Genomic DNA, 24097 nt, shown 5'->3' on the forward strand with positions numbered 1-24097 from the left:
AAAAGTTAAACTTGCTCCAATTTTGCTAAAACGTAATGCAAATTATTGGTTGAGCTAATAGGATTAATAAATGAAATAATTTTGACTGTGTTGAAAGTTTAGTCTACAAAGTAAAGGTCAAACAATGTCAACATCCGTTGGATTCTATGACATGACAGATTAGATAGAACATTATTCATCCCTTGGGAAGACTCCCTCAGGGAAATTGAGGTTCCAGCAGCATTGTATAGCAGCACACAGGGTAAGAAGCACACAAAGTATCAAAAGTGAAAGTAAAGGACAATTTGTAAATACCCTGTAATGTGATAACTAAGCATGACACATGGTGCAAACTATTCCTTTTTTTAAAAAAAACCCTGTTAACTAATAATTTGTATCACTTTTTACTTAAATTGAAACATCTTTAACTTCTGACCCCTGTACAAACTGAAACTGACCTTTGTCACCATTCTTGCTGTTTTTACCCCATAACTCCATAACATTCAGTCATAGATAGTCCAAACTATACCTTTTTGGAATCATTATGATCAGACAAATAAAGTGGTATAGTTTAATATGATGGCAGCATTTTTAAATTTTGACCCCTCTGTAATTCTTCATTGATTCCTACCTGGCCTCCTATTGAAAATTCAAGTGGCCAGTCAGTTTTTTCAAAAGAGTAATGTCTGAGTGTTTGTGCTGAATTTGGTGCTTGCCTCACCGTTTAAAGGATTCCTCTGTAAGTATTCTGTTATATGTGGCATTAAATACCCAGAGGTAAAGACGACACACACACACACACACACACACAAACAACCACAAAACAAACCCTGGCTTCAGAAAGTAAAAGTATTTTTGTATTGTATTGTTACATGTGCACCTAAAACAGGTGTTTTCACTAATCAGCTCATCTACCTGCATGAAGAGTTGAACTAATTGGAATCAGCTGGTTTAATTGGAATCAGCTGGTTTAGTGTGTTGATGGAACAAACATGGTGGGACTTTTATCGATCCAGACTTCATGGTCTTTTTAAACACACTGATATTAATGAGAAGCTGTGTTTATAGAGTAATGTATAATGTTCAACATTGCGTTTTGTACAACTTCTGACTGTGTTCTCTTATGATTCTCAACTTTGTGATTTGGAAGTCAGCACTCTGTTGAATCATGAATGTTCATGGTCTTTTATACCTTAATCATATTCCCATATGGATTCTAGTTCTTGGTGTCGTTCATCACAAGATAGATCAGTGTGGCCATTAAATAGCTTAACAGTCCTCTACTAGGACAACTAAGCAGATGTAGAAGATGTATTCCTCTACATCTTCTACTAGTTTGGTCTCCTTTTTGTATAATTTGGTCCAAACTAACAAGTCATACTCAAGTGCTGGTCTTACTATAGTTAAGAAGAAAAGAAGGAACTTTTCTTTGTCAAACATAAAGTATGCCAAATAAAACCTATAATTTGCTTAAGTTTGCTGACTTTCGAAAAAATATGCTCTCAAAGGTCCCTATGCAGGGGTGGTGGCCAAGTGGTTAATGTGCTTGGTGTCAGTTCAGAAGGTTCTGGGTTCAAATCCCACCCCTGCCGCATTTCTCCATGTAATGTGGAGTTGCGTCAGGAAGGGCGTCTGGCGTAAAACTTGTGCCAATTCAACATGCAGATCCACCTTGGATTTGCTGTGGCGACCCCGAGTGCAAACAAGGGAGCAGCCGAATTGACTTACTTACTATGCTCTCAAAGGTCCCTAATCTATAATGACATTTTGAGAGTATTTTCTTTTGACACAGTTTCCATTGGTGTCGAACAATTTGGGAAATAATAAATACATTTTTGTGATGCTTTTCATATTTTCTTTACTTTGCATTTACTTGAGTAAAATTGGAGCAAAAATCTTTCTGACCAGGCATATAAACTTTTTATGTTCTCTTGAAACCTCCTTACATCTTCATTCGTTAATGTTTTCTGAGATATTTTTGTGTATATAATAGAATTTCTGATAATAAAACTTCAGGCAGATAATTCTTGAATAAAACAAATGGCAACGGCTCTAACACTGATCCCTGAGATATGTCACTTGTTGCTAGATAGTATCCTGTTGTGGTACCATGTACTCTGACTTAAGCTCTTTCTGAGAGGAAGGATTCTATCTATTAATTTTTCCATATTTCCATAGTTTCAGACTTTTCCTATAAGCCTACTATGGGGTAATTTATCAAATGTTTTCATAAATTCTATGTATGCGATGAGTAAAGAATAGCCTTCATTGAGTAGCCTTGTCCAAATTTCAATGGATTATAATACTTGTACTATTATTGATCTGCCTGAAATGAACCCATACTGTTTGTCACTAAATAGCTTTTTTTTTCTTGTGTTTTTTTTCTTGGCAGCATTTTTAAATTTTGACCCCTCTGTAATTCTTCATTGATTCCTACCTGGCCTCCTATTGAAAATTCGAGTGGCCAGTCAGTTTTTTCAAAAGAGTAATGTCTGAGTGTTTGTGCTGAATTTGGTGCTTGCCTAGCCGTTTGAAGGATTCCTCTGTAAGTATTCTGTTATATGTGGCGTTAAATACCCAGAGGTAAAGACGAGACACACACACACACACAACCACAAAACAAACCTTCATCTCTAAACATCTCTAAACAGTGATTCCATAACCTAAAGGGGACATAGGCCAGACTTACAGGTATATAATTGCTGGCTAAGGACTTGTCTCCTTTCAGAATGATCACAGCCATAATTGGTTTGCAGAACTGTGGGAGCTGTCCACAATTTAAAGAAGCTTGAAGATAAATAAAATGTAACAAAATCGCTCTGGTGCATTGACTTGACTGTGACACGCAGACAAGGTTTTTGGTACGGGCGAACTGGGCAGTCACCCGGGGCGCATTTTTTTTCATGACACATATGGGGCGGCACAAGTACTTAAAAAAAATTGCAGTTATCACTTTGTAATGGATGTGCACAGAACAGAAGCAGTGACAGAAGTTTGGTGGTTGTCTCCTGCTTAAGTGGGGGACAGATTATGCAGGAGGCTCTGGATGGAGCACTGTTGCGCCTCCACAATGTCTCCTGTCTGACAAAGTCCACTTAGGGTGCAGCACAACCAGAACTCTGTGCCACATTTCTCTGTGGATTCATCCAGCGAATGAGGCAGGCATCTAGTTTATGAAATAAAAGGTGTTTGACAGAGGACAGAAAGGGTAGAACAACAGGTTTGAATCTCACCAGAGAGAACAGGAGCTCCGTTCACATTTCTTGCTGAACTGATTTGAATCTGACTTTTTTTGTGTGCCTGCGAGAGTGCGTTATCCAATTTTTACAATTATTTTCCAGCAGCTGGAAACACTCTTTTCATTGTCATGTACACTGACAAAATAATAATAACAATAATAATTAATGAAATCTAAAATGAGGCTTATCTTCATAATTAACTGGATTATTTGATGGAGAAAAAGAATCAAAAGGTGACCCTCTGCTTGGGCAATGCTACCAACACAATTTACAGGAAATTTTGGGAAATTCTTGGTAAGGTTAGACCTATACATTTATTTATGGCATAATCTTTATGCCTCCACACCGGGGAGCCATTAATATGTAGCAATTTATAGTGAATGAGTAGTTAAACTCCCAAATTGAATTAGATTGAACTAGGCTCAATGCAACGGGTCACCAAAATAATTTAGGGTTTAAATACTTATTATTTAATTATTACTCGGGGCACCACCTATTATTTTTTTTATAGCATAGGTACTATTATTTAAACATTAATTTATCAGTCTCAAATGAATTAATTTGTTTTGATTTAATTTAATCAATCTCTGATCTGAAAATCATGAATTCTCATGATACGGTTGACCAAGCATTTCCTTCTGAACACGAAATAAACCACAGCAGAAATATTTACAATTTATTTACAATTTATACAAGAAATTAACATTTTACTGGCATTTTATGCACAGTGATTAAAAATAAGTTCATTCATGGAAACAATTTACTTAGTCATGAGACATTGGAAGAAAGAGATGAAGCTTAAAACTTAAAGTAAATAAATCTGATTGGAATCTACTGATGAATTTTGAAGCCAATTATGAATAAAAATATTAAACAAGCATAAATATGTTTAAAAAGGAGCCAAAGGATTAAAATTAGCCTCTTTGTATCCATAGACAACAAACCCTTTTCCTGGATCACTTAGCTGCTGTTGAACAGTTGTTTCGTCCGTCGTGGATGTCCATGCTCTGGGCAGTGTGAGCTCACCTGGGTCGGAGGGGTTAACTCAGAGGTGTCCCCGAGTGATCCCAGGGCTTGTGTCGGCTGGCTTTACCGACAGGTTAGCTGCTGGTTTGAAATCAGCTCTGTTGTCAGCTTACAGGAACCCAGAGGTAGAAGGTGTTTGTTGAAAATGGTGTCTGGTAGCTTAAAAAAGTTGTTGGAGCCAAATTCAATCAATCAATTTTTTTTAATATAGCGCCAAATCACAACAAACAGTTGCCCCAAGGCGCTTTATATTGTAAGGCAAGGCCATACAATAATTATGTAAAACCCCAACGGTCAAAACGACCCCCTGTGAGCAAGCACTTGGCTACAGTGGGAAGGAAAAACTCCCTTTTAACAGGAAGAAACCTCCAGCAGAACCAGGCTCAGGGAGGGGCAGTCTTCTGCTGGGACTGGTTGGGGCTGAGGGAGAGAACCAGGAAAAAGACATGCTGTGGAGGGGAGCAGAGATTGATCACTAATGATTAAAAGCAGAGTGGTGCATACAGAGCAAAAAGAGAAAGAAACAGTGCATCATGGGAACCCCCCAGCAGTCTACGTCTATAGCAGCATAACTAAGGGATGGTTCAGGGTCACCTGATCCAGCCCTAACTATAAGCTTTAGCAAAAAGGAAAGTTTTAAGCCTAATCTTAAAAGTAGAGAGGGTGTCTGTCTCCCTGATCTGAATTGGGAGCTGGTTCCACAGGAGAGGAGCCTGAAAGCTGAAGGCTCTGCCTCCCATTCTACTCTTACAAACCCTAGGAACTACAAGTAAGCCTGCAGTCTGAGAGCGAAGTGCTCTATTGGGGTGATATGGTACTACGAGGTCCCTAAGATAAGATGGGACCTGATTATTCAAAACCTTATAAGTAAGAAGAAGAATTTTAAATTCTATTCTAGAATTAACAGGAAGCCAATGAAGAGAGGCCAATATGGGTGAGATATGCTCTCTCCTTCTAGTCCCAGTTAGTACTCTAGCTGCAGCATTTTGAATTAACTGAAGGCTTTTTAGGGAACTTTTAGGACAACCTGATAATAATGAATTACAATAGTCCAGCCTAGAGGAAATAAATGCATGAATTAGTTTTTCAGCATCACTCTGAGACAAGACCTTTCTAATTTTAGAGATATTGCGTAAATGCAAAAAAGCAGTCCTACATATTTGTTTAATATGCGCTTTGAATGACATATCCTGATCAAAAATAATTCCAAGATTTCTCACAGTATTACTAGAGGTCAGGGTAATGCCATCCAGAGTAAGGATCTGGTTAGACACCATGTTTCTAAGATTTGTGGGGCCAAGTACAAGAACTTCAGTTTTATCTGAGTTTAAAAGCAGGGAATTAGAGGTCATCCATGTCTTTATGTCTGTAAGACAATCCTGCAGTTTAGCTAATTGGTGTGTGTCCTCTGGCTTCATGAATAGATAAAGCTGGGTATCATCTGCGTAACAATGAAAATTTAAGCAATACCGTCTAATAATACTGCCTAAGGGAAGCATGTATAAAGTGAATAAAATTGGTCCTAGCACAGAACCTTGTGGAACTCCATAATTAACTTTAGTCTGTGAAGAAGATTCCCCATTTACATGAACAAATTGTAATCTATTAGACAAATATGATTCAAACCACCGCAGCGCAGTGCCTTTAATACCTATGGCATGCTCTAATCTCTGTAATAAAATTTTATGGTCAACAGTATCAAAAGCAGCACTGAGGTCTAACAGAACAAGCACAGAGATGAGTCCACTGTCCGAGGCCATAAGAAGATCATTTGTAACCTTCACTAATGCTGTTTCTGTACTATGATGAATTCTAAAACCTGACTGAAACTCTTCAAATAGACCATTCCTCTGCAGATGATCAGTTAGCTGTTTTACAACTACCCTTTCAAGAATTTTTGAGAGAAGAGGAAGGTTGGAGATTGGCCTATAATTAGCTAAGATAGCTGGGTCAAGTGATGGCTTTTTAAGTAATGGTTTAACAAGACCAGGTTTTCCCCAGAAGCTTTGCCAATTATCTATGAAGCCCACCTCATTTTTTGGACACCACTCAGACAGCCAGCAATTCAAGGAGAACATGCGGCTAAACATGTCACTCCCGGTCCGATTGGGGAGGGGCCCAGAGAAAACTACAGAGTCCGACGTTGTTTTTGCAAAGTTATACACCGATTTAATGTTAATTTTAGTGACCTCCGATTGGCGTAACCGGGTGTCATTACTGCCGACGTGAATTACAGTCTTACCAAATTTACGCTTAGCCTTAGCCAGCAGTTTCAAATTTCCCTCAATGTCGCCTGCTCTGGCCCCCGGAAGACAATTGACTATGGTTGCTGGTGTCGCTAACTTCACATTTCTCAAAACAGAGTCGCCAATAACCAGAGTTTGTTCCTCGGCGGGTGTGTCGTCGAGTGGGGAAAAACGGTTAGAAATGTGAACGGGTTGGCGGTGTACACGGGGCTTCTGTTTAGGACTACGCTTCCTCCTCACAGTCACCCAGTCGGCCTGCTTTCCCGGCTGCTCGGGATCTGCCAGAGGGGAACTAACGGCGGCTAAGCTACCTTGGTCCGCACCGACTACAGGGGCCTGGCTAGCTGTAGAATTTTCCACGGTGCGGAGCCGAGTCTCCAATTCGCCCAGCCTGGCCTCCAAAGCTATGAATAAGCTACACTTATTACAAGTACCGTTACTGCTAAAGGAGGCCGAGGAATAACTAAACATTTCACACCCAGAGCAGAAAAGTGCGGGAGAGACAGGAGAAGCCGCCATGCTAAATCGGCTAAGAGCTAGTAGCTGCGCTAAGCTAGCAGATTCCTAAAAACATGCAAAGTGAATAATGTGTAAATAATTTAGAGGTGATTCAGCAGAAGGAGTGCTTTAGTTAAGGCACGTGAAGATTACACTGGGAAACAAATCGTAATCTAGATAACTAGATCAATCTAACTGTGCAGATTAAACAGCTAACAGATACAGAAAAACACCGCTGTGCTCCGGAACAGGAAGTGATACAATACCGCAGTGAGAGCCAACCACCAGTAGAGGCAAGCAAGCCTCTACTGGTGGTTGGCCAATAAATTAAAAGTCTCTGTGAATTTAGAAAAAAGTAAAACTTTGAGTGTTGAAAAATTATAATAAAAAGGAAAAGACTTGATGCACCTTAAAGCGTCAGGCTTAACTTGTCAAAGTAAAGAATGAATGAATGAATGCCACGTGGTTTAGCTTAGCTTAGCAATGGGCCTTGGCCCAAAAATAAAAATGAAGTGTTACAAAGAAAAAAAAGAGGAGCAGCAGAGAGCGCGCGGAGAAGAGAAGGCAGAAGAGAGAAGGAGCCGAACGAGGCTCTGTCCTAACTTCTTAAAGGGGGACTGACGTCACCAAACTCCATCCATTTAGGGTGTGTAACTTTACAGAAAACTTCATGTCCTCAGAGCAGGCTCAAATGATTCAACTATTTAAACACAATTAATTTGAAATGCTATTATTCTAAGACACTCAAATAGACACATTATTCATCGTCAGTTAAACACATCCTCTGGGTTAAAACAGAATACTTCAATCTCAACATTTTAGATAATGCAGAAAGGTCTCACACACACACATCAGTTAAAATGAGAACATGTCACTAAACTGGAATGATTACATGCACAGCATTTTGTTTGAATAATCAATACAAAGTTGTATAGTAACGAAGTAAAAATACTTCACTACTGTACTTAAGTACATTTTGGGAGACTTTGTACTTTACTTGAGTTTTTTTAATTCAGCTTACTTTCACTTTTACTTCACTACATTTCCAACATTAATTGCATACTTCTACTCCGATACATTTTCTATGTGCCATGCCGTTACTCATTACAAAAACACACACACGATAAAACTCGTGTTTTCACCCAGAGACACCACTGATTACTAGTGACTGCAACGAACTCAGGCCGATTTTTCATGAGGCATGTCCGATAGGCTTTTTTGCAGTTGCGCACTTGTGGGGTGTTTGTCAGGAAATTGCTAATTTCCCTACATCGATTACAGACCTGCAGCGGGTCTGTAATCAACTTTTCTGCAGCGCGGCTTTGCTTTGAACCTTGAACCAATTGAAGCAGTGATTCGTGGATTTTATTTCGCTTTATCCTAATTTTTTCCTGCTAAAACCCTGAAGAGCATATGTATGTGAGTAATTAATATTTTTTATGTTAATCCGACCTGTTATGATGTTCTGAAACAGTTGATAGATGTATATTATAACTTAAAAACGGGACCGATGCTAACACGTTAGCATGTCTATGGCGTTTTCAATGTTAAAGGTAGCATTAAGCTGTTTGCATCAGCACGTTTGTGTTGATTTGTGTTCGTTGTCATAAAAGAGTCAAACTGTAATTTTTTTAAATTTATTTTTATTCATATATTATAGCAACAACAATAGTCTACATAATAGACAATAATAGTCAATAATAATAGACTAATAAAAGAACATAATGAAACAAAACACAACAGAAAAGATAAAACCATGTAACAATGAAAATAAATAAGTACATATAGAAATAAATGTTTCCTGTGAACACCTACTGAGTAGCCTACTCTCGTTTAGGTTTTGAAACCTTATTTCTGAAGTGTTTTGGTGTGATGTGCACAATTTTCAGTATTTTGACTAATACTACCAGTCATTTACAAGCCTAGATAAACTTTTATTAAAAAAAAAAACAGTCCATTTTTGATGATTAACACTTACTTGTACTTTACTTTCAATACCTGAGTACATTTAGTTGTACATTACTTGTCATACTTAAGTACAATAAATACTAGATACTTTAAGACTTTTACTTGAGTAGCATTTCAATCGGTGACTTGAACTTCTATCAAAGTCATTTTTTTTAATGGGTATCTGTACTTAAGTGTGATTTTCCGGTACTTTGTACAACACTGATACAAACAAAGTCTTTTTCTTATATAAAATAAAAGAATACTGTCGTAATTCTATTATTTTAAAAGAATGTCTTTCTTCACTTAGAACAAAGAAAGTAGCTGGTTGTGGAGACTCAAAGATTTATGGCCCCATCTTGTCGTGGGGGAATTTTTGCAGTCTTGAGAGGTTCCTGCCTTAGTCTGATCATAAAGTTTGGGTTCTCCTGGCCTGGAGAAGCTCAGATTCTGATGTGAAGCAGTTATAATGTCATGTAATTCATAATGACCGGGGTTTAACCGATAAAAGGTGAGGGCATCCCTTTGAAGAACTTTGAATTACAGCTTTGTTTTTCCTCTGCAAAGCAGTGTTGGACCATTGGGGGACATCTCCAAACTTATCTGAAGATCTCCAGATGACTTAGGAATTTCTCAACTGAGAGTGGAAAGCATCTGTCTCCAGTTGAAAACTCAGGTTGTTGTTGAGACAGCATTAATGTACTTTATTTAATTAGGGCGAATCAAGGCCATGGCGGCTACACCTAACCCTAACCTTGGCGCTATATAAATGAAAATAAATTGAAATTGAAAGAAAAAGAATCACGTTTGATTTCATTGGCATGGGAATGCTGGTAACATTTCAGTTTAGATTTTCTTTTGATCCACAGATGAAGACCAAAAATTAGGGCGAAAAAAGCCAAATATTACATTATCAAATTTCTGTCAAACCTAAAAATTTAGCAGATTAGTTAATGCTAAATATTGACAAATTTAGTCTAATGTTTACAAACATCAAGGTAAATATTTAGCTAAATGTTGAGAAAAATATGCACCTTAATAAAAGAGCTAATTGTTCCCCCCCTGAAAGACAGAATAATAAAGTATCTAGTGACAGACATTTAGCATGTAAGAGCGTGTTTATTCAAATTTGCAATTCATGGATGTTTTGTATAAGAGTTGCAGTGGGGTAAAAAGTACTTAGTTCTGTCCCTGATTGTGCAAGTTCTCCTACTTACAAAGATGAGAGAGGTCTGTAATTTTCATCATAGGTACACTTCAACTATGAGAGACAAAATGAGAAAAAAAAAAAAAAATCCAGGAAATCACATTGTAGGATTTTTAACAAATTAATTTTAAATTATTGTGGAAAATAAGTATTTGGTCAATAATAAAAGTTCAACTCAACACTTTGTAACATAATCTTTGTTGGCAATGACAGAGGTCAAACATTTCCTGTAAGTCTTCACCAGGTTTGCACACAATGTAGCTGGTATTTTGGCCCATTCTTCCATGCACATCTCCTCTAGAGCAGTGATGTTTTGGGGCTGTCGCTGCGCAACATGGACTTTCAACTCCCTCAACAAATTTTCTATTGGTTGAGGTCTGGAGACTGGCTAGCCACTCCAGGACCTTGAAGTGCTTTTTATGGCACCACTCTTTCATTGCCTGAGAAGGATTTGAGTCCATCTCTGTGTGTAGCCTTTGTTACTTTGGTCCCAGCTCTCTGCAGGTCATTCATCAGGTCCCTCCGTGTAGTTCTGGGATTTTTGTTCACCGTTCTCATGATCATTTTGACCCCATGGGATGACATCTTGCATGGAGCCCTAGATCAAGGGAGATTATCAATGGTCTTGTATGTCTTCCATTTTCTTACAATTGTTCCCACAGTTGATTTATTCACACCAACCTGCTTGACTATTGTAGATTCACTCTTCCCAGCCTGGTGCACATCTACAATTTTCTTCCTGGTGTCCTTCGACAGCTCTTTGGTCTTGGCCATGGTTGAGTTTGGAGTCTGACTGTTTGAGGCTGTGGATAGGTGCCTTTTATACAGATAACGAGTTCCAACAGATGCCATAATACAGGTAACATCTGGAGGACAGAAGAGCTTTTTAAAGAAAAAGTTACAGGTCTGTAAGAGCCAAAAATCTTGCTTGTTTGTGGTTGACCAAATCCTTATCTTCCACCATAATTTACAAATAAATTCTTTAAAAATCCTACAATGTCATTTTCTGGATTTTGTTTTCTCATTTTGTCTCTCATAGTTGAAGTGTACCTGTGATGAAAATTACAGACTTCTCTGATCTTTCTGAGTAGGAGAACTTGTACAATCGGGACTGACTAAATACTTTTTTACCCCACTGTATATTGTAGCCTGAGGAATTTTGATGTCTATTTCAATTGCAATTTCAGGGGCACTTATAAAATATTAAAAATAACAATAAAATAATAAAAATAGCTTTGTGCAAAATTTTGTGGGGCATTTTTGAGAGGAGGGGGATGCTTAGTATGGAACCGCCAATGGTGACACGCAACAGTGTTCGCGGGGATGTCTTCTTCACTGGATTTAGGAAAGCTGATGTGTTTCCACACACTACAGAGCTCCTCACAGTGACTGTGACAGATGGCATTCCACTGCTGTCTGCTTCCTGTTCCGAGAACAACCACCTAATTTTAAATTTAAAAAAATGCAATATTGGCCTGAAGGCTTTGTGTCCCCTGTAGTAGAAATGAATGTCGTCCCATACCTATTGGTGGTGAGTGGGCAATATTTTCATGCAATCATGTCATAATAAGAATGTAACAAGGCAACTTTAAACTGCATTGTAACAATCATAGTGCATGGGCCAAGCAGATTTTCAGTACCACTTAAGATGGCAAAACAATGCTTATGATGCAGCCTCAGTGTACTATTTCCAATAGAAAAATGTATGGCAGCCGCTGGGCAGGGGTCACTGAAGAATTACACAGGGATCAAGATATTCAAGACTGGAATATCTATGTACATTATGGGGTAAAAAAAGAAAAAAAAAATGGTGACAAAGGTCAATTTCAGGTTGTGCAAATTATTGGTTAATAGGATTTTTAAAATGGAATGCATTGCACATACTGCTATGCTTAGTTATCAAGTTATGGGGTGACATGTCATAGAATCCAATAGACGTTGACCTTGTTGGACCTTATCGTATATCAATATTATACAAATAATGGATGGTAAGGAGTCCAACATAGAGAAATATTGGATGAATAAAAGTTACATTGGACGAGGCGCAGCCGCTAAAAAATTAGATCAATTAATTTTGTTGTGAACAGCATATGATTGATTCTGATGCGACGAATGCTTCTAAAACATCAGTTGCGTGCTTGTCTACCTTCTTAGTGTTTTTGGCATCCTTGGAGTTCAGTATTTCCACCAGTTCCTCCTCTGTGAACTCAACAAACCTCGCTGGCAGATGATTTTCTGCTATTGTTGACATGTTTGTTGCCATTTTTTCAACCGTCTGTCAGCTAGTTCCTGACCTTCGCATGCCACTCTCTGATTGGCTAGCTGTTGGTAGTAAGCTCTAACGCTATTGGTCCTGCCAAAATACAGGTAAATGATGGACAGAAAGACTAATCTGTGATTGGCTATTGCAATCTGAGTGGAGAACATTGTCATATACATTGTTATGTAAATGGCACTTATATACATGCTGTCCATATTATTGAGCAGCATAGGTGGGTAGGGAGAATTCCCATGGGACAAAAAAGCTTTTCAACCTACCATCCCTGGTTCTCAAGACCAGACACTTACAACCCCAATTCCAATGAAGTTGGGACATTGTGTAAAATGTAAATAAAAACAGAATACAATGATTTGCAAATCCTCTTCAACCTATATTCAATTGAATACACCACAAAGAAAAGGTATTTAATGTTCAAACTGATAAACTTTATTGTTTTTGTGCAAATATTTGCTTATTTTGAAATGGATGCCTACAACACGTTTCAAAAACACTGAGACAGTGGTATGTTTAACCTTGGCTTCTGCTTAGGATCGAATCACAGATCTGGCAACTTGCTTCTGATGGATTGTTTGTTGCTGTGATGCTACTCTGAACTTCACACGGTTGTATACGCTTCTTTTATTTCTGTTTAGCACTCTTCTGGTTATTAATTGTATCTACTCTGAACGTTATTTAACGACAGTCCTGTTGTGAATCGCTAGCAGTTAGCATTCGCTAGCTAGGTCGTCTCCTCCCCTCACCCCTGTTGTTACTTTTTATAGCTGCTTCTTTTTTACCCGTTTAATACTTCTGTTCGTTTTTCAGTCGAACTGCTGTGAATTTTAAGTAATTATTTTACTCCTGTGTAAAATCTTAGGAGCGGCTAGCATTTTTACTAGTGGTTAGCTTGTGTTAGCTATTTCGGACCCCCATCATCATTTTTTCATTTCATTTTTTCATACTTCTGTTAGTTAATTAACTGTTTAGTGTATTTTATAGCTGCTGCTTTTTTACCTGTTTAATACTTCTGTTAGTTTTTCAGTGTAACTGCTGTGAATTTTAATTTATTTGCGCCTGTGTGAGCCTTAGCAGTGGTTAGCTTATCCATTATTGGTTAGCTCGTGTTTGCTTGGCTACATTCTTGAATTTCTTAGTGTAAAAGTACACTACAAATCCTACTTTACACCCTCCGTAAATCCTGCGTGATGTTGGGAGATAGGGTGGCTCTCTTAGAGAGCCGTGTCCGTAAGTTAGAGCAGCTTCTTTGCGCAGTGGAGTTAGATGTTACGGGCACTCCAGATGAGGTTAGTGATGGGCCGGCTAGCGAGCCCATTAGCATTAGCTTAGAAATGCCGGCTGTGGAGGACGGCTTTTGGACTGTGGCTAGGCGAAGGAAGCCCCGTAGGGCTTGGTGCCCGGTTGTGGCACCCCGATCACACTCGCCAGTGCGAACTGTGAATGGGTTCTCCCCCTTGGATTTGCCTGATGTGAATTCTCTGAGCCCACACGTGACTTCCACTCCTGTCTCCAGGCCGAAACACCGGACTTTAGTGATAGGGTATTCTATCACCCGCAAAGTCAGGTTACAGACGCCGGCTGACGTTAAATGTACTCCTGGGGCCAGAGCTCCAGACATTGCATCTCATCTTAGGGTGCTGACGCTGCAGAAGCGAAGACAGATGAAGGAACATGACATGAGATATAGTCACATAGTTATTCACGTTGGCACCAATGATATCACGATGAAGCACTCAGAGGTCACAAAAATGGACATAGAGAGGACTTGTGACCTTGCCAGAAAGATGTGTCAGCATTGATTAACAGTCTCTGGTCCCCTCCCGGGGTACTGATGAGGCGTTTAGCAGGCTGACATCGTTAAATAGGTGGCTGGCGCAGTTTTGTAGACAGCAAGGCTTTAGCTTTATTGATAACTGGCCTTCATTCTGGGGCTGCCGTGGCTTGCTGATTCCGGACGGCCTCCACCCTACTGGGGAAGGCGCCGCCATCTTGTCTGTGAACATATACTCAACAAAAATATAAACGCAACACTTTTGGTTTTGCTCCCATTTTGTATGAGATGAACTCAAAGATCTAAAACTTTTTCTACATACACAATATCACCATTTCCCTCAAATACTGTTCACAAACCAGTCTAAATCTGTGATAGTGAGCACTTCTCCTTTGCTGAGATAATCCATCCCACCTCACAGGTGTGCCATACCAAGATGCTGATTAGACACCATGATTAGTGCACAGGTGTGCCTTAGACTGCCCACAATAAAAGGCCACTCTGAAAGGTGCAGTTTTATCACACAGCACAATGCCACAGATGTCGCAAGATTTGAGGGAGCGTGCAATTGGCATGCTGACAGCAGGAATGTCAACCAGAGCTGTTGCTTGTGTATTGAATGTTCATTTCTCTACCATAAGCCGTCTCCAAAGGCGTTTCAGAGAATTTGGCAGTACATCCAACCAGCCTCACAACCGCAGACCACGTGTAACCACACCAGCCCAGGACCTCCACATCCAGCATGTTCACCTCCAAGATCGTCTGAGACCAGCCACTCGGACAGCTGCTGGAACAATCAGTTTGCATAACCAAAGAATTTCTGCACAAACTGTCAGAAACTGTCTCAGGGAAGCTCATCTGCATGCTCGTCGTCCTCATCGGGATCTCGACCTGACTCCAGTTCGTCGTCGTAACCGACTTGAGTGGTCAAATGCTCACATTCGCTGGCGTTTGGCACGTTAGAGAGGTGTTCTCTTCACGGATGATGCGAAGGAGATGTGTTGCACTGCATGAGGCAAATGGTGGTCACACCAGATACTGACTGGTATCCCCCCCAATAAAACAAAACTGCACCTTTCAGAGTGGCCTTTTATTGTGGGCAGTCTAAGGCACACCTGTGCACTAATCAGCATCTTGGTATGGCACACCTGTGAGGTGGGATGGATTATCTCAGCAAAGGAGAACTGCTCACTATCACAGATTTAGACTGGTTTGTGAACAGTATTTGAGGGAAATGGTGATATTGTGTATGTAGAAAAAGTTTTAGATCTTTGAGTTCATCTCATACAAAATGGGAGCAAAACCAAAAGTGTTGCGTTTATATTTTTGTTGAGTATAGATAGAGCTCTACAGGGAGGGTAACATTAGGAATGTACAGCAGGCCACGGAGCAGGTGATTAGAGACCCTGCAAGGCTTATGACAAATGTGGGTGTGGAATCCATTAGCTTAGCGGGGAATTTAGTGCAGAAAATCCACTATGGTGATAGTGCAGTTTATTTGCCAGGGAGGGAATTTCAACAAGTTGAGACTGTGGCCTGCTTCCGTAGTCGTGCCCATAAAAATCATAGAGGGATATGCTTTCCAAACGTAATACCCATTACTATATTGGATAATGTTGAAATTGAGGATGGCCCAGTGGTTGTTCCAGCAATACCAAAGATTTTGTGTCTGCTACCTACAACGCGCATGGAATGTCTCAAACCTAAACCTACTTCTAAGCATCTTATATATGCTACTCTGGAACCACCCCTAAACCCAAACAGTTCAACTGTCAACCCCACTGAGGTCCTTAGACTGGGTCTTATTAACATAAGATCACTGTCCTCAAAATCATTGTTGATCAATGATCTGATTATTGATCATCACTTAGATATGATTGGGCAATGGGAAACCTGGCTTAAACCTACAGCTGTCCTTCCCTTAAATGAGGCCTGCCCGCCAGCATATACATTTAGTCACGTCCCTCGTGATGCGAAGCAAGGCAGGGTTGTTGCGCTTATTTATAAATCTAGGTTTAGCTTATTAGCTTTTGGGGGTCACAAATATAACTTGTTTGAGCATCTGATTCTCCGCTCTGCTCAGGATATTACACATTGCCAAGGTCAGAAGAATAAAAATCAGTTGTATTACTTTGTCACTGTATATAGGCCTCCTGGTCCATATTCTGAATTCTTAGATGAATTTGGTGTGTTCATCTCTAACTTGTCAACTAGTGTAGATAACATTCTGATCATTGGTGACTTTAAACATTCATATAAATAAGCCTTCTGATCCCCTCTGCAAAATGATTTATGGAAATTGTGGATGCATTAGTATTTCGGCAATGCATTTGGGATTCGACGCACATTAGTGGAAATACCCTGGATCGGGTTCTCGCATGTGGTATTGCTGTCACGAATATTGACATCAGTGGTGTCTGATCACTCACTTAAGTTTACAGTTTCGCTGCCATGTTTAGTGGAACAACAACCTTATATATCATTATGGCGATGCATCAACTCCTCAACTAAGACTGAACTTGAAGCTAGACTGCCTGATGTCGTAGCTTTACATTTGGCAAATGCCCAATCAGTAGACAGTCTTGTGGATAGTTTAAACTCAGTGCTCAAACCAACACTCGACATGATTGCACCACCTGTGTTAAAACCACGCTCCCCAAATCACAGTCACCTTGGTTCAGTGATTATCTGCGTGACCTCAAGCATAAATCAAGAGGTGTAGAACAGAAATGGTGTCGTTCAAAATTAGAAGTATTTCACCTTGCGTGGCGTGATGCTATCTTCGACTATAAGCATGCATTATTGGCTATAAGGCGGACCTACTACTCTGATTTGATCAACAAAAACAAGCATAACTGAGAGTTCTTGTTCGACACGGTGGCAACAGTTATGCATGGACAACCACCTGTAGTTCGCTCTCCTTTTACAGCACAAGATTTCCTGGATTACTTTGGGAAGAAAATAGAAGACATTAGGTTAAACATGTCCCAGCATGCCTTAACCCAGCCACTACACCCTGCTATTGAGGTGGGCGCCACCACCTAGGTATTACCTAGATTTAAAGAATTTGATAGTATCTCACTTGGCATGCTGACAAAACTCGTAATGTGAACAAAAAGCACAACCTGTTTATTTGATCCTATACCAACAAAACTGTTTAAGGACCTGTGGCCCACTCTTGGGCCGACTGTGCTGGAAATGATTAATCTTTCTTGAATTTCTGGATCTGTTACTAAATGTTTCAAATCTGCAGTGATTAAACCATTACTTAGAAACCTAATCTTGACCCTAGTGTATTGAAAAACTATCGGTCGGTATCAGATCTATCATTTTTTTCTAAAATTCTGGAAAAAGTGGTGTCACGTGAGACTTCGGCATCAATTTGACCAGTTAACGCGCAGCCTCAGGTCGTGTGTCATACATCACACTGACAAAGTGAGGAACCTTGGGGTAATTTTTGATCCTTTGTTGTCCTTTGGCCTCCACATTAGAAATATTTCTAGGACTGCTTTCTTCCACCTGCGAAATATAGCGAAGATTCGTCCCATCCTGTCTATGGCTGATGCTGAGACGCTGATCCATGCATTTATCTCTTCTAGATTGGACTACTGCAATATTCTATTTTCTTGTTCACCAGAGTCTAGCATTAGGGGTCTCCAGTTGGTTCAAAATGCTGCAGCCAGACTTTTGACACGAAGCAGAAAGTACAACCACATTACACCCATTTTGGCATCCCTTAATTTAATTAGTTTATAATGTGCCAAATCACAGCGAAAGCCATCTCAAGGCGCCTTACATAAAACAAGTCAACATAAAATTTAATAAATAATTAAAAATGAATAAAAAATTCAAATACATAAATAAAAACAGAAGTAAAAGAATAAAACAAATAAAAATAAAAACTAGCCATGAGAAAGAGAATAAAAATAGGTTTTGAGTTTTGACTTAAAAATGTCCACAGACATACGAAAAGGCTCTTTGACCTACTGACTTCTTCTTGACCCTGGGAACACAGAGAAGTCCCGCATCCTGCGACCGCAAAGCCCGGGCCAGCACATAAAGTTCCACCAGATCACCCAGATAAGTTGGCGCCAGTCCATGAACAACCTTATAAGTCAATAACCTTAAAATCTGCTCTCACAGAGACAGGGAGCCAGTGCAAAGATGCCAAACTGGGTGTGATATGTTCAGACCTTCTGCTATGTGTCAGAAGTCTGGCGGCATCGTTCTGACCCAGCTGAAGACCCCTAATGCTGGACTGTTGTAACCCTGAAAATAGAACATTACAATAATCTAGCCTAGAAGAAACAAAAGCATGAATCAAGTTCTCAGCATCAGCCATAGACAGGATGGGGCAGATCCTCGCTATATTTCTCAGATGGAAAAAAACAGTCCTAGTAACATCCCTGATGTGGAGGTCAAAAGACAACGTGGGATCAAAAATTACCCCAAGGTTCCTCATTTTGTCCGTATGATGTATGACACAGGAACCCAGGCTGAGTGCCAGCTGGTCAAACTGATGCCAATGTCTCGCTGGACCAAGAACCATCATTTCAGTCTTATCAAAGTTTAAAAGTAGGACGTTACTAGACATCCAACTTCTCACTGATAGAAGACAGTCCTCCAGGAATTTTATGGGAGTGAGATTTCCCGCAGTTATCGGCATATACAACTGAGTATCATCAGCATAACAGTGAAAGTCACACAACTCTGCAGTATACGCCCAAGGGGTGCCACATACAGGAAGAAAAGCAAGGGGCCTAAAACGGATCCCTGTGTAACCCCAAATCTCATGTCAGCAAGGTAATCCTTCCAGTAATCCCAAAAAAATTCTCCAACCTATTGAGCAAAATATCAAATATCAAACGCAGCACTGAGATCTAACACCACCAAAACCATAGTGGTGTCTGAGTCCATTGCTCGCAGATCATTCACAACTGTAGTGAGCGCTGTCTCTGTGGAGTGATAATTCCTAAAAGCAGACTGCAGCGGCTCAAAAAGATCATTCTCAGTGTGGTGGTCTATGAGCTGCCGTGAAACCACCTTTTCTAAACTTTTGGAACAGAATGATAGATTTGATATCGGCCTGTAATTTTAGGGTCAATACTAGGGTCAAGATTAGATTTCTTAAGTAATGGTTTAATCACTGCTGATTTAAAACATTTTGGAACAGATCCAGAGGTTAATGACAGATTAATAATTTCCAGCACAGTCGGCCCAAGAGTGGGCCACAGTTCCTTAAACAATTTTGTTGGTATGGGATCAAATAAACAGGTTGTGCTTTTTGTAGACGCCACAAGTTTCATCAGCACGCCCAATGAAATACTATTAAATTCTGTCAATCTAGGTAACACCTCAATGGTAGCGCCCACATCCATAGCAGGTTTTAATGGCTTGGCCAAGGCGTGCTGAGATATGCTCATCTTAATATCTTCTATTTTCTTCTCAAAATAATCCAAGAAATCCTGTGCTGAAAAGGGAGAACGACTAACAGGTGGCTGCCCGTATCAAACAAAAACTTTGAGTTATGTTTGTATTTACTGATCAAATCCGAGTAATAGGTCCGCTTCGTGGCCAGTAGTGCATGCTTATAATCTAAAATAGCATCCCTCCACACAAGGCGGAACACCTCTAATTTGGAATAACGCCATTTCCATTCCAAACCTCTAGCCTTCTGCCTGAGGTCACGCAAATAATCATTGAACCAAGGTGACTGTGCCTTAGGAGGGCGTGACCTTAAAAGAGGAGACGCAATCTTATCAAGTGTAGTTTTAAGCGTTAAATTTAGACTATCCGCGAGACTGTCCACTGATTTAGCATTCTCCAGATTCAAAGCTAAAATATCAGGTAGTCTGGCCTCAAGTTCAGTCATAGCTGAGGGTTTCATACGACGCTGCAGTTGTAGACAAGGTTGTTGTTTCACTAAACATGGCAGCGTAAATGTAAACCTGATAAGTGAATGGTCAGAGACTATACATGCGAGAGGCAAAATGTCAATGTGCAAGAACCAGATCCAGGGTATTTCCACTAATGTGTGTCAGGTCCTGAATGCATTGCTGGAATCCTAAAGCATCCACAATTTGCGTAAATGATTTGCTAAGGGGATCAGAGGTCTTATTTATATGAATGTTAAAGTCACCAATAATCAAAATGTTATCCGCAGTAGTTGACAAACTAGAAATGAATGCACCAAATTCATCTAAGAAGTAAGAATATGGGCCAGGGGGCCTATAAACAGTGACAAAATAACATAGCTGAGCTCCAGTTTTATGACCCTGACAGTACTTAGCATCATGGGCATAACAGAGAGTCAGATGCTCAAAGGAATTATATCTGTGACCCCCAACGGCTAATAAAGAAAACCTAGATTTGTAAATAAAAGCCACACCCCCGCCTTGCTTCACACCACAAGACACGTGACTAAATGTGTACGCTGGTGGACAGGCCTCATTCATTTTAATTAATTTATTAGTAATTGGAGCGGGCTGCGTCCTCAAGGGCTAGTGGCCAGCGATCACCTTAGTATTTCTCTGTTTTTCTTGTTTAATGCTGGCAAAATATACAGTATATTTTGTCTTTCTGATGCCTGATTCTGTTTTTTTCTCTCTGTTTAAGGTGCAGCTCCATCCAGAGATGGGAGTTGTATTCGTGTTGGCAATCCTCCTGTCCTGTGCGCCAATAGCATTTCTTTTATATTTGTCCGTGAATTGTTCTGTAATTTATGTTTGTAGCATGGCCCAATCTGAGGGTCACCCCTTTGAGTCTGGTCTGCTTGAGGTTTCTTCCTCAGAGGGAGTTTTTCCTTACCACTGTTGCTCTTAGGGTTGGTAAGGTTAGACCTTACATGTGTGAAGCGCTTTGAGGCAACTCTGTTGTGATTTGGCGCTATATAAATGAAAATAAATTGAAATTAAATTGAAATAAATATGTTTACCACTGTGTTACATCACCTTTCCTTCTGACAACACTCAATAAGCATTTAGGAACTGAGGACACTAATTGTGAGTGTCATGATTGGGTATAAAAGGAGCATCCCCAAAAGGACCAGCCATTCACAAGCAAAGATGGGGTGAGGATCACCACTTTGTGAACAACTGCGTGAAAAAATATCCAACAATTTAAGAACAATATTTCAAGGAATGTAGGGATTCTATCATCTACAGTCCATAATATAATCAGAAGATTCAGAGAATCTGGAGAACTTTCTACACGTAAGCAGCAAGGCCGAAAACCAACACTGAATGCCCGTGACCTTTGATCCCTCATGCGGCACAGCATTAAAAACCAACATCATTGTGTAAAGGATCTTACCGTGTGGGCTCAGGAACACTTCAGAAAACCATTGTCAGTTAACACAGTTCGTCACTACATCTACAAGTGCAAGTTAAAACTCTACCATGCAAAGCGAAAGCCATACAGCAACAACTACCAGAAATGCTGCCACCTTCTCTGGGCCGAGCTCATTTGAAATGGACAGATGCAAAGTGGAAAAGTGTGCTGTGGTCTGATGAGTCCACATTTCAAAATGTTTTTGGAAATCATGGACGTCGTGTCCTCCAGACCAAAGAGGAAAAAGACCATCCAGATTGTTACTAGCACAAAGTTCAAAAGCCAGCATCTGTGATGGTATGGGGGTGTGTTAGTGCCCATGGCATAGGCAACATACACATCTGTGATGTCACCATCAATGCTGAAAGGTACATCCAGGTTTTGGAGCAACACATGCTGCCATCCAAGCAACATCTTTTGGAGGGACGTCCCTGCTTATTTCAGCAAGACAATGCCAAGCCACATTCTGCACGTGTTACAACAGTGTGGCTTCGTAGTAAGAGTGCGGGTACTAGACTGACCTGCCTGCAGTCCAGACCTGTCCTCCATTGAAAATGTGTGGCACATTATGAAGTGCAAAATATGACAGCGGAGACCCCGAACTGTTGAACAACTGAAGTTGTACATCAAGAAAGAATGGGAAAGAATTCCACCGACAAAGCTTCAACAATTACTGTCCTCAGTTCCCAAATGCTTGAGTGTTGTTAGAAGGAAAGGTGATGTAACACAGTGGTAAACATACCACTGTCCCAGCTTTTTTTAAATGTGTTGCAAATATTTGCACAAAAACAATAACATTTATCAGTTTGAACATTAAATATCTTGTGTTTGTGGTGTATTCAATTGAATATAGGTTGAAGAGGATGTGCAAGTCATTGTATTCTGTTTTTATTTACATTTTACACAATGTCCCAACTTCATTGGAATTGGGGTTGTAAGTGGCTCTACTTTCTTTTTTGTTGTTTTTCTAAAGATATTTCGGTGTACCTTAGTAAACACTAATAGAGTTCTACCTTAGATTTTGAATGTATAATAGAAGATATACCTTACTGAATTTTCATATCAATATGATATACGATATGATTAATTTGACACAAAGTGTAGCAACAGTGAAAATTAAACATTCTTAAACAAAACAGTAATAATACCACACTCATTTTGCACTCATCACAAGGTTAGGATATAGTGCCCTCCAAAATTATTGGACCACTTGGTATTTCACACATATGTTCAATGTTTCTGAGATTGAGTGAAGCTCTTCATTATCTGTGTATATATCATCAAACAATAATTTAAAATTGAATAATTGTTGTAGAACTTACCATCGGCTTGTGGCTTTCTACGACAATGTTGTCCGATCTGTGGCTTCATCTGCCGTGGGCAGAGATTGTGGCTTTTTACAAAAAATATAAAGAATAAAATTTTCTAAAATGATCTTCCTCAAACTCTGGCTGAAAACAAATCTCTAAAATTGATAATACCTGTAAATAATAATTTATTGCCAGTTTTTTTCAGACAAGTCAGGGGATGGAAACATGAACATTTCCAAGTCACTGAATGTGTCTTGAACTTTATTTACATGAATCATGAAGAAATACAAACATTTCTTTCACCAAAACATCAAATTTAGGATTTCATCTCAAATGTATTTTCTCGCCAATTGTAGCTGAATGTTCAGCTCTTCTTTTTAAGAATATCCTCCTCAACACCACTTCACCAGGAAGCTGGATTTTATATTTTCAATTAATTTATATCAAGTTGTAGACATTTACCTTCAGTTTGAATTTAAGGAAGATAAGTTTAGATTTATTTATTTATTTGTATTTGAAATAGCATAAACAAATTAAAAAGTGTGAAACACCAAGTGTTTCAATACTTTTGAGTACAGTTGATAAACACTCCGTGGCATGTGTATTTTTAAGTGAAATGCATCTTCCTGGTGTCACTCAGAGAGCAAAATTAAGAGGTTATTTAGTCAACAGCTGCCTGCTCATTTAAAAATCACTGGAGACACACGCATATATAAGCCAACCCGAATTAAAGGAGAAATGCCACTTTTAACAATCTGGACCTCATTTCTTGCATAACATACGATAGTTTACTCACCAATATAACTTTGGTGTCATTATTAGTCCACGGTTCAAACGACATGTTCAGTTCAAATCTGAGGCAAACATTTTTCTTCTTCTACTAAGGTGGATTAGAACTTTTTGTGGTACACAGCACCAACTACTGGACAGGAGGAACCCAGCAGTCAGTATGACTCACTGATTTTAAAAATGCAGCTCTTTTCAACCAGACGTGCGGTGCCGTGATATGTCAATCATCTGTGTCCATGCAGATTTCAGGGGAGTCCCGTGCAACCCTGACCTCTGCTCTAGCTCCACCCATGCCAGGAAGTGTTCAACATTTGACATTTCCTGTTTCACTGTGAATTCAAAATTTGGCACTTCCTGTTTTAGCGTGAACTTGCCACTGAGACCCACGAGATTCCAAGAGATCTCATCTGTCAATCCAGGAAGTGTCGATCCAGGAAGTATTTGACATTTACCATATCACTGTGGACTCAAAATTTGG

The 24097-nt window shown here is 39.7% G+C and overlaps 2 long non-coding RNA genes across 2 annotated transcripts in view; one reads left to right on the forward strand and one right to left on the reverse strand.

Moving 5' to 3' along the window:
- Positions 1-3221, reverse strand: part of LOC117508712 — a 16401-nt gene extending 13180 nt beyond the window's left edge. The window contains exon 1 of the long non-coding RNA XR_004560172.1: positions 3066-3221. This is a non-coding gene — a long non-coding RNA (uncharacterized LOC117508712). The remainder of the gene's footprint in view (positions 1-3065) is intronic.
- Positions 33-23700, forward strand: LOC117508711. The gene is made up of 4 exons (XR_004560171.1): positions 33-272; positions 11941-11952; positions 15155-15158; positions 23690-23700. It is a non-coding gene; the product is annotated as an uncharacterized LOC117508711 (long non-coding RNA).
- Positions 23701-24097: the final 397 nt, after the last annotated feature.

Source organism: Thalassophryne amazonica, chromosome 4, assembly GCF_902500255.1.
Source record: "Thalassophryne amazonica chromosome 4, fThaAma1.1, whole genome shotgun sequence".
Lineage (NCBI taxonomy): Eukaryota > Metazoa > Chordata > Actinopteri > Batrachoidiformes > Batrachoididae > Thalassophryne > Thalassophryne amazonica.